The sequence below is a fragment of the Rhamphochromis longiceps genome, linkage group LG18 (assembly GCF_057381845.1).
Source record: "Rhamphochromis longiceps isolate RC_006_pf linkage group LG18, R_longiceps_female_GT1.1, whole genome shotgun sequence".
NCBI lineage: Eukaryota > Metazoa > Chordata > Actinopteri > Cichliformes > Cichlidae > Rhamphochromis > Rhamphochromis longiceps.
In genome coordinates, this window is record NC_140574.1 from 466,978 (window position 1) to 478,319 (window position 11,342).

An 11,342-nucleotide genomic window follows, 5' to 3' on the forward strand; every position below is an offset into this window, starting at 1 on the left:
CCCACCGATCTCAGCAGGTCCAGGTCCCACACCCAGGAGCCTTAAAGAAAAGGATCACATTGAGAACGAGGGACCCACTGGTAAAGGGAAGTACACGACTGGCAGATATGGTTTTTGCTATGGCACATCTGGTGCATGTTACAAGATGTTTCCAACTGTATAACTGATGCAGAAGAGTGCAAGGAGTGTCTTGCCCCATCTGGCAGATCTATCCTTGCAGCTAGTTTCAGTAAGAAGTTGTTAAGCCCTGCGACCAAATCAAAACGTTGGTCGCAGAGTGACTGCCAGAGGTCATCACAAATGTCTAACATCACATGGTCTGCAGCAACAAAAATAAAAAATCACCACAATGTTTTATCAAAAGCCCAGCAACCAATAACAAATCTAGAATTAATGTATAAGCGCCAACCAAAGTGGCATACCTAAAGGTTCCTCCAGATTCTCTAGTCCAGCAAAACATCCCCAAGATGCCAAGAAAGAAGGAACCAAGCTTCAACAAAGCTCTCATAAAAACTCCGAACACAGCTAAGGTGCCTACAGAGAAGCTGCCAGAATAAAACTTCCTGTCACGGTCTATGGACCTTCTTGTGCCTCCTTGTAATCTCTCCTGTCATGTTAGCCATGTTAACCAAACAAGCATTTCATTATTCCAACCAGGTACTTTGTTAGGCCACAAATCCATAGACATCTGTACCAGAACAAGTGCAGCAGTAACGATAATGCCACAGAGTCTGTGCCAGTATATCCAGAATAAATCTCAATCCTAGTCTAGACAGATACTTGTGGTAGGTACTTGATTAGACTTGCACCAGACGATAAGCAGAAACCGGTTACACCCTATAAATCAGGAAAATGTTCCTGAGGCATCACCCACATTCTCCACTGCACTTAGGAGGAAACCTGGCAGATCAGCCATACCTAAGGGATGCAGAGGTCATGCAAACTTGACCCAAAGGACTTTTTATGTCTTCAATACATGGATTTGGACATCCACTAAAGCTAACCAAACAAAAGTAATGAAACCCACTAATCCAAAGAAAACGCTGTCTTTTGTGGAACTCCTCAAAGTATTCTGCACAATGCTGAAATAATTAAACTCAAACGAAAAGCTCCCCAGTCTCACCCCCAATGAGGTTGACTATTCTGTGTTTGATAAGTCCACAGGAGGTGGACTCCAAAGGTCAAGCCAGTGGAGTATCCGTTGTCCACAACAGGAAATGCTGCACAGGTTTGAAACCTAGATGCAGTGAGCAGGAGGACAATATGAAACCTTAGATCCTCTATGATGCCCTCCAACACAAAACTCTCCTGACCAGGTGTAACGAGCAACTCATCAAGGGTCACTTTTTGGTGAAAGAGCAGCTCCTCAGAGTTTCTGTGCTGCATAAGTTTGCAGTGCCAGTAGTGCGGATGAAGTTAGACCAAAATGACGCAGATGGTGCCCTCATGGGTTTATTCATGATGTAATCTAATGAAGCTTGTTCTGTCCGCGCTGGCTAAATTTATCCCTGCTAAACTCTTGGTGAGGACCTTCTCCTTCCATCAGGACTGTTAGTTTATTTTTACAGGTGAGGTGTTTTTGATCAAACGTGCATACAGTCTGACGGAGGCAGTGACGACATGAACGTGCAGACGGGCTGCGAGGAGGGAAGACGTCCAGAGAAACGTGATGAGAGGTGGAGGATCATCGTGTGAGTCAAACTGAAAGATCTATTTTTTCTGTGTGGGCAGGCTGCAGGACACGTCAGTGTTGTTAGAAGCCCCAATAACCTCGACACCACCTCCACTACAAACTGCTACTCTATCACTGAACGCAGACTCACTGCTGCTATTCAAAGGCATTCACCCCCACAGATTCACTCACTCACACTCCGCTGCAGCTAAATTAAACCTGACTTCATTTGTCATCTGTAACTCATAGCTCAGGGACTCTTCTTTTATTTAGATGTGAGAAAGATGAGTCCTCTGGCGGAAGAGTCGCTTTGTGTCAGCAGGTGAAAAGAATCAGAAAATTTCACTTTTTATTTATTCATGATGATGACAGGATGACCTACATGATCGTATGTGAGACCCAGAGTTCAGGTTTTCCTGTTATCCCCAAGAAGCAGACAGTGTTTTCTGTCTGTGAGGGCTTATTTCAAACATGTTAAAACATAAACTATACAAACAACAATCACAATAAATAACATAATCAAAAAGGAGCTGGAAGAAACCTAAGCCTGTTTAATCCCCATGTATACATGCTCACTGTATACTACAGAAACAGACAGAGAGGAAAAATCTTTTATTAGAATAGAATAGAATAGAATAGAATAGAATAGAATAGAATAGAATGCCTTTTTTGTCACTACACACACATGTACAATGAGATTCAGAGCATCTCCTGCTCAGTGCAGACATGAGGCAAAAGTTCTGCAGCACTACATACATATGAACAGTATTCAAACATATAACCAGTACAAATATACAAATATTGGGGGAAAAAATACATAATGTTATGTATTTACAGTGTGGGTTTTTGCACGTAACTCAGTATTGCACAGTGCTGATGGTAGCTGTGTTGTCTGTGTATAGTAGTCCTTGGATTGGGGGCTGGAGCTGTGTTGTCAGTGCATGTGTGAGTTCAGGGTGGTTATGGCTCTTGCAAAGAAACAGTTTTTGAGTCTGTGGGGTTTTGTGTTGATGCACCTGTAGTGCTGCCCTGAGGAAAGCAGGCTGAACATGTTGAAACCAGGGTGGGAGCTGTTCTTGATAATGTTTGCTGCTGTGCTGAGGCAGCGGGAGGAATAAATGTACATCAAGGAGGGGAGAGGGCAGCTGAAGCCTCACTCTGTCCGCCTTAGTGCAGTTGCTGTACCATACTGTGATGCAGTGTGTAAGCAGGCTCTCCACGAATGAGCGGTAAAAGGTAGGTCTGAGTCCAGCTTCTACTTCCTGAGGACCCTCAGGAAGTGCAGCTGCTCTTGTGCCTTTTTAACGACCACTGAGATGTTGTCTGTCCAGGAGATGTCAGTGGAGATGAGTACACCAAGGAACCGGAAGCTGTGGAGCCTCTCCACACACTCCCTGTTGATGTAAAGGGGGTTAAGTCAGTGCTGTACCTCCTGAAGTTGACAATGACCTCTTTGGTTTTCTTGGTGTTCAGTGCCAGGTTGTTCTCTGAACACCAGGCTGCCAACTTCAGGACTTCCTCTCTGTAGGCTGCCTCATCTCAAAGGGAGATGAGTCTGTGGTGTCATCAGCAAACTTGATGATGAGATTGTACAAATAACAGTGGATTCAGACAATCGCTGTACCTGGTGTCTTTCATTATCCTAGTCATCATGTTGATAATGATGATATTAATATGCATTACTAATTATTTGTAAGTACTTGGCCCCCACCTCCCCCCACTGTCAGCACCGGATCCCCACAGGGCTGCGTTCTCAGCCCCTGATGTACACCCTGTACACCTACCCACCCAACCAACTTCATCGTCAAGTATGCCGATGACACCGCCATGTTTGGGCTCATCTCTGATGGGGATGAGACAGCGTACAGGGTGGAGGTATAGAACTGTGACATCATGAAACGATGTTTTTGAGGACTTGTGTGTGCAGATCAAGACTGTTTCCACATTCAGGAATAACAACCCAACCAGGAAGCTGGAAGCCAACCCCGAGGAGAAACTGGGCACAGTGGTTGGCCGAGTATGCAGTCAGTTTGGGACTCCAACACACACAACTGCATCGCCCCAACCAACCTGGGATACTGTTCCTGGACTTCAGCTCGGCCTTCAACACCGTAATCCCAGATATCCTCCATCGAAAGCTCACCCATCTCACTGTGCCCACCTCCACCTTTCCATGGAACACCAGCTTCCTGCTGGACAGGCAACAGCAGGTGAGACTGAGGAGTATCACATCCCACACCAGACCATCAGCTCTTCTCCCTCTACACCAGGGGTGGGCAACTCCAGGCCTCAAGGGCCGGTGTCCCTGCAGGTTTTAGAAGTGTCCTTGAACCAACACAGCTGATTTAAATGGCTAAATTAGCTCCTCAACATGTCCTGAAGTTCTCCAGAGGCCTGGTATGGAACTAATCATGTGATTCAGGTGTGTTGATCCAAGGTGAGATCTAAAACCTGCAGGACACCGGCCCTCGAGGCCTGGAATTGCCCACCCCTGCTCTACACTGACGACTGCACCTCAGAAGAACATCTGAGAATACCTGAAGTTCGTGAAGGGTTAGGGAGACCACTGTTACTGGTCTGGTCCAGAACGATGCAATCTGCATACAGACAGGAGGTGGAGCAGCTGGTCCACTGGTGCAGTCAGAACCACCTGGAGCTGAACCCACTCAAGACTGTGGAGATGGCGGCTGACTTTAGGAGAACCCCGGCTCACCATCCTCAACAGTACAGTACCAGTACCCACTGTGGATCACTTCTTTTATAATATAAAGCACCTTTAGGCGAGTGCTACATAATTATTATTTATATTATAATTATTATTAGTTATTTATGTAACATAAATAACACTGAATTTGACTGAATATCTATTAAAAATACATCAACAATAAAAGGATGTCTGTCTACATTACATTACTTGTTCATGTGTTTCTTTTGAGCAGTTTAGACCTGATACAAAAACCTGCAACTGGGATTTTACCAAATCAACGAGCATGTTCCTGTACAGAGTAAACTTCCTGAACACCTGAGCTCACCTGAGACTCTCATTTAAATGGAGCGTCAGAACTTTATTAATGGAAGAGGTTTATCCATAAATCATGTTTGTGACCTCTTAACTTTTTAATGTTGCGTGTTCTCACATGGTCTGAAGATGAGTCCTTACAGGGTGGAGTCAAACAGCTGTCACAGGGGACTATTTCCCCACTGCTCTGACGCTGGGTTTGAGGTGACGATCGCATCTGCAGGATTTAAACGAACATGTGTGACGGTCTCGAGCCTGGCCCTCTAAGTCGTGCTACACGAGTCCACTAACGTGACCTGACTTGGCTGTAGAGGTCGGAGGTGTGGTGTGCGGACTCTCCCGCTCATAGACTCACTGATTGGTCTACCGACTCCGCTCAGATCCGTGTTTTCATTCAGATGGCAAGAATCTTTCTTCTCGCCTCAAATTGGCCTCAGCAGCGAGTCAGTTTGTTCAGACGCCCACAGAACAGAGTGACAGATGACTCACGAGCGTCAGGAGGAGGAGAGAAGCCGTCTGACTTTAGCATTTCAGAGATGTTTGAAATTCTGCAGAAGGAGCCTTTAATTGGCCTGAGCGCATATAAACAGCAGAGCCATGAAAATACTGTGTGTGTGTTTGTATCTGTGAACTGGTTTTCCCTGTCATGGTGGGAACCAAAATCTGAAATTTACTCTACTCATGGGGACCATAACCCAGGTCCCCATGAGAGCTGAAGGCTTTTTCACAATGAAATGTGATTTCAGGGCTACAGCTGGGTTATGACTGTGGTTAGGCTCAGGCTTAACCCTCCTGCCATCCTTTAAAAAACTCACACCCATCACCCTAGGGACCATTCTCAGCCACGCCATAAAAAGACCATATATCCATATTTTATTCCACTTTAAATTAGCCAACCTTGTAAAACTACTCCTCCCTGAAATATTCATGTAAAGTTTTAATTATATTTTCGTTGTTTTAACCCTTCAAATCCCAGTGTTATTACATGAGCGCCCTGTGTTATAAGCCCCAAAAACCAAAAAACGAAACTAAATATTTCCACAAAAAACCAGTTGAAGTAATATGTGATTGTCATTATAAGTAGGCCTTTAGATGGACCAAAGATTGGCACCAACATACATTTTGACCTGCCATTATTTTTTTTGCATTTTTTTTGCAATTTAAAAATTAAAACTTCAAGGCCCTGAGTCTTCATTGACATCCAAGAAAAGAAGAAAAAATAAAATCATATGATGATAATTTGGGGTTGAAAAATAGCGTTTATAATGGAAGTCAATGGGCAGAAAATGGTCCCCAGGGTGATGGGTGTGGGGATTTCTGCTGCTCAGCCATTTTAGGCTGATTTAAGGAATTCACACTGGAATATTAACATTGCCAGGTAAAAACTATCCTGTGGCAAGTTTGGTTATATTCCACTGAACACAGTGGAAATGGCAGCCATTTAACACATAGCAGTGGCACAAAAAGGTCCCAAGAAGGCAGAAGGGTTAAGCATTCATTTTTATGGTTAGGGTAAGCAGCAAAGCAACACCAGACGTACGTACGTACATACATGTGTGGGGGGCTCCAGCTGAGACAAAGAGTACCTTTCTAATTAACTTGAAGCAGAAATACTACTGTTGAAAAATACTCCAGTAAAGGCTGAAGTACTGATTCAACTTCTTTACTCCAGTAAAAATAAAAAGGAACTGGCTCTGAAATGTACTCAGAGTAACAAAGTAAAAAGTAGTTCTCTGGAGGATCTTACTGTGCAAAGCTAACTGAACCTTGTGCTACATTAACATAATTATTAAATGATAGATAGATGGGAATACAAACTTTAGTCTATCTTTGTTTATTCTAATTGTTCTCAGCTTGAATCAGAATAAAAAGCATAGAAATAAAAACAAGTCTCTATTTCCTGTTGCCTACATTGTAGAGGGGGACTTTGTCTCCAAACAGGAATATGTGTACAGTCAGAGGTTAACGTGGATTCAGCAGGTGGAGGAACCTTTAAATCAGCTGTCATGTCTCAGTGTGGGGGAAAGACTGAAAGTCATTTCCACTGAGAGCTCCAGTAGTTTCTTAGCGTGCAGGCTGTGATCAGCTGACCTGCTGCTCTCTGTGGATGTACACACCTGGATTCATCCAGATTTGAGCAAATGTAAAATTCATATGAATGAATGAATGAATTCCTATAAAAAGTTTTTTTTAAGTACTTCTAAAAGTACTTTTATTGCACCATACTTTTTACGTTTACTTGAGTACATTTGTGAAGAAGAAACATTACTTTTACTCCACTATATTTGGCAATATTCAACTTGTTAAAATAATTAATTTCACACATTAGATAATGCTACTAATAATAGATCATGCCACCAGTGCAGTTTCACCAATCAGATGTAGCCATGCAGTTACACGACCAGTTATACACTATGGCGGGCAGAGCGACCCAAGAAAGAAGAAACACATAAAAACATGGCAGAGGCAACCGTCTCCACTAGAACTGAAGAGGATGAACACCCTTGGCCTCAAATACAAAGCATGTTTCACTTAAATGTAGAACAAAAGAACAGCTATATAACGCGTCTTCAGTGTGAGCCAAAACAAACCGACATTTCAGCATGAAAAAACTCGTCTAACCGCATCACGGTAAGTTTACTCTAAATTTCTTTTTAACTGTGGTTAGGTGGATGTCAGTCTAATGTTGTGTTTTCATGTTGGCGTAGTCCAACACACATGAATTAAATGGCTGAATTGCCACCTCAGCATGCAGTCAAGTACTATAGAGTCCCACTAATGACCTAATAATTTTATTCTGGTGTGTTGTGGTGAGGACATTTAATAGTTTCAGGACACTGGGCCTCGAGGATTGGACCCTGTCCACCTCTCTCATGTGGAGAGGTCTGTCACATGACTGTGAGGATATGGAGGCGGTTTTCCTCCTGCAATCAGTTTGATTGAGCTAGAATCACATCATATTTTCGGCGCTACGTTGTGGTGAGATACGTTTCTGGGTGTTGTGTCCGCAGCTTTGGCCGTCCTTTTAACCTCTCACTGGTTAGCTAGCATGAGCTACAAGCTAACAGCTAGCCTGGTTAATGAAGCTAAAGTTCCACACACATGTAAGCACAGCTCGTCTCTACTGCTCTAACTGTTAAACCAGAAGGCAATACTGCGGTTGACAGGGTTTATTATGTCAAACAGCAGCTTATTAGGTTTAAACAGCCTGCGTTAGGAGGCTAGACCAGAGGTGGGCAATCTCAGTCCACGAGGGCCGGTGTTAGGGTTGCCAACTCCCTGAAAAATAAATAAGGGACACCTCGTGGCCAGGGCCGGGCGACCCAGTTGTCTTCACCCTTCCCAGTGTGGTGAATTTTCTAGCTCTTTTTTTGTGTGTGAAATTATTTTTTTAACCATTTGACTTGAATTTGATTTAAGTAGATGTGTATTCTTTGTGATATGAACACATGTGAAACAAATGATCATTTAGCCATTTATTTTTAGCTCAAAATGACAACATTAACACAGTAAAACAGGTCTCTTTCTTAAACAGAAGCCTGTCATGCTTAACTTTTGAGAATATAAGTAAATCTTTCTTTAAAAGAACTCTGTCCTGCTTAACTTAAAATAATAGAAAACAATAGAAAGAAAAACATTCTTGTAACAGTGCACATTTAGTGCATTTAGTACAATTGGCTTCAGTTGAGGTATTATTTCAGCTTTTCTAATGCTAATCAGCTGCTCCTGTTTGTAAACCCGCTTGTTCCCATGATTACGCATCTTAACTCATCATCATTATTCATCTATGTATTACTTTTATGTATTAGTCATCTATTTGTTGTAATCATCTATTCTTGCAGTTGTTTATTACACAAAATAAATTATATTATCACACTTCTGGCCACATAGAGCTGATATTCACTGCACATGCCCATATTAACGTTTTCCAGCCAGGTGTTTTCCTTTTCCCATTCTTCCCTTTCTCTGAGGGGAACAAACATTGCTGCTCTAACGCTGGGCTCACACTGTGCGGTTTTAGGCCCATTTTGAGCCGATTTTTGAGTGATCGGACCGATTTTGGCCTTCATCGTGCATCGTGTAGTATACGTGGGGTAACGAGAAGTGATTAACACCTCACGACCAGCTCCCGATCATCAATCGCTCGTGAGGGTCTCACCACAGCCGCTCACACTGCTCGCGCGCAAACACGTAAACGTTGGTGTAAAAGATGGAGCAGCACGGCTGTGCAGCCTGTGATCTGGACACAAGCGATGGAGGCACAACTTGTAGAACTTTGGAAAGCTCATCCGAGCCTTTTCGATGTGGCATCACAAAATTATCACGACCACAACAACCGTGAAAATAGTTGGATTTACATTGCTGCTCAGTCACAGCTGCCCGATCAATGTTTTTCATTAGCAATTTAGCAAAGTTGATGGTGGTGGTGTGTGTGTCTGTGTGAGTGTAAGACGGAGAGAGAGAGCGCGACAGATTTTCTGTTATAACCTTCATTTTATGGACGCACAGTGTGAGCACTCAGGTCGCATCAGAGCATCGGGCGGTATAGTGTGAGACCTGCATCGTGACCTACCAACTGCGAGTCAATCGTGCAGTTTGAGCAGGAGCTGAATAACGTGACTGAAAAAATCGCACAGTGTCTGCCCAGCTTTAGGTGTACTGTCATCCGAGACTTGCACCGCAGTGTCTGCGTTTGTTTCCCTGTTGGCCATGCTTCTTGTTGTGGTCATTTGTTGTCTTCCGGTATTTTCTCCGTAAGCGACCTTTCCTCGACCAATGAGATGAGCGGTAATCTGAATTGTAATACTCGTAAGTGTGCTGTCAGCTCATTGGTCACAAAGCAGGAGAGGGGCTGGGAATTATGTTTTCAAACAAAGCGTTAATTCCATTAAAAGTTATAGACTACTTTTGATTCTCACTGTATTACGGGACAAAGTGCGTCCCTTATTAGCTCAATACGGGACGTGTGCTTTTGTTTCGAAATACGGGACGATTCCGTATTTTAAGGGACGGTTGGCAACCCTAGCCGGTGTCCTGCAGGTTTTAGATCTCACCTTGGGTCAACAAACCTGAATCACATGATTAGTTCCTTACCAGGCCTCTGGAGAACTTCAGGACATGTTGAGGAGCTAATTTAGCCATTTAAATAAGCTGTGTTGGTTCAAGGACACATCTAAAACCTGCAGGGACACCGGCCCTTGAGGCCTGGAGTTGCCCACCTCTGGTGTAGAGGGAGAAGAGCTGATGGTCTGGTGTGGGATGTGATACTCCTCAGTCTCACCTGCTGTTGCCTGTCCAGCAGGAAGCTGGTGTTCCATGGAAAGGTGGAGGTGGGCCAATCGAGAATCTGTGGCAAGATCTGAAAACTGCTGTTCACAAACGCTGTCCATCTAATCTGACTGAGCTGGAGCTATTTTGCAAAGAAGAATGTGCAAAGATTTCAGTCTGTAGCTGTGCAAAGCTGGTTAGAGACAGACCCCAAAAGACTGGCAGCTGGAACTGCAGCAAAAGGTGGTTCTACAAAGTATTGACTCAGGGGGTGAATAATTACGCACACCCCACTTTGCAGTTATTTATTTGTAAAAAAATGTTTGGAATCATGTCTGATTTTCGTTCCACTTCTCACGTGTGCACCACTTTGTGTTGGTCTTTCACGTGGAATTCCAATAACATTGATTCATGTTTGTGGCTGTAATGTGACAACATGTGGAAAAGTTCAAGGGGGCCGAATACTTTTGCAAGCCACTGTATGTCATTTACTGTAGCTATTGGTTATAAAAGCTTTAGGTTGTGAAAAACTTAATCTGGATGTTTTTACGTATGTTCTTTTTGAAAATACTACAATTTGTATTTTTATTTATTTTTGTTTATTTAAAAAAAATAAATCAGACATTACAACCAGTTACTCAGTGCTTGAGTAGTCTTTTCACCAACTACCTGTCACTTTTACTTGAGTAGTAATATTTTAAAGTGACGCTACTCTTGAGTACAATTTTTGGATACTCGACCCACCTCTGGTAAGGAGTAGAAAGTACAGCTACTAGTTTAAAAAAGTAACAAGTAGTCAGGAAAAATTACTGAAGAACAGATACCTGAGAATTCTACTTAAGTACAGTAAGTATTTGTACTTTGTTACTTCCCAGTTCTGGTGAAGAGTGTGTGAAGTGTGCAGGTGGGCTGCAGCGCGTCTCAGATTACACGGTGCCAGCTTTAATCCCTGAGCCTCGGCGAGACCTCTGCACTCCTTTCTAAGCAGACTCAGGCCTGAGAGCTCGGCCGTGCATCAAAGAGTGAATCTCATGTTTGAGGTCAGTGCTGCTGCGCACATGCTCAGTCTGTTAGAACAGATTCAGGTGTCAGCTCTGCCGTCACGGATTCACTGCACATTTGGTTTAAGGCTGCATTGAAAGAGAGGATGACAGATGACACCTGTGAACAGGTGACTGTGGGGACCACATATGGAGCACCAACGTTTGGGAGAAATATCAGGCTCTGTGATATCATCGGGTCTTCATCACCAGACACCTGCTGCAGTCGCTCCTCATCGTCACAGGACTGGAGGATGTTATCAGCAGGCAGGTCTTGGATAGGAACGGGCTTTATGAGCCTGTGCTGTTTCTGAACTCCACACCTGCACCCAAACAACGAGAG